We start from the raw sequence: 435 nt of genomic DNA, 5'->3' as shown, positions 1-435 counted from the left end.
CATGTCTTCTGGTATGTGCTTTTTCTTTGAGGTCCGATAGAGTAGATTTGGTACATCAAAGAGTCCGCGAGTGTGCCTACTTCACTAAATCCATACTTCTTCTTAAACTCCTAGTACACATCCATATTTAGAATGCCAGCGCAGCTGCTCAACATTATCCACAATAGTTCTGCCACTGGGTACAGACTCTTCACCGTACCGACCAATTCAATTGCATTATTCAATTGAAGACATTGAAACGCTAAGAACAAGCTTCTCACATACAAAGCATACGGATTCTTCTGGTTTAGACACCTTACAAAGAAACCATAGAAGACATGCGAAGGCCTAGACCATGTCACAAACAATGGATCTCGATTCAACTTTACCGACGAAAGCGTCTCTGTGGAAAAAACAGCTACTATTCCCTCGCGACCAGCAAGTATCCAGTTTTTC

This window comes from Camelina sativa, chromosome 19 (genome assembly GCF_000633955.1).
Source record: "Camelina sativa cultivar DH55 chromosome 19, Cs, whole genome shotgun sequence".
NCBI lineage: Eukaryota > Viridiplantae > Streptophyta > Magnoliopsida > Brassicales > Brassicaceae > Camelina > Camelina sativa.
Note: the sequence above shows the minus strand (reverse complement) of the source record.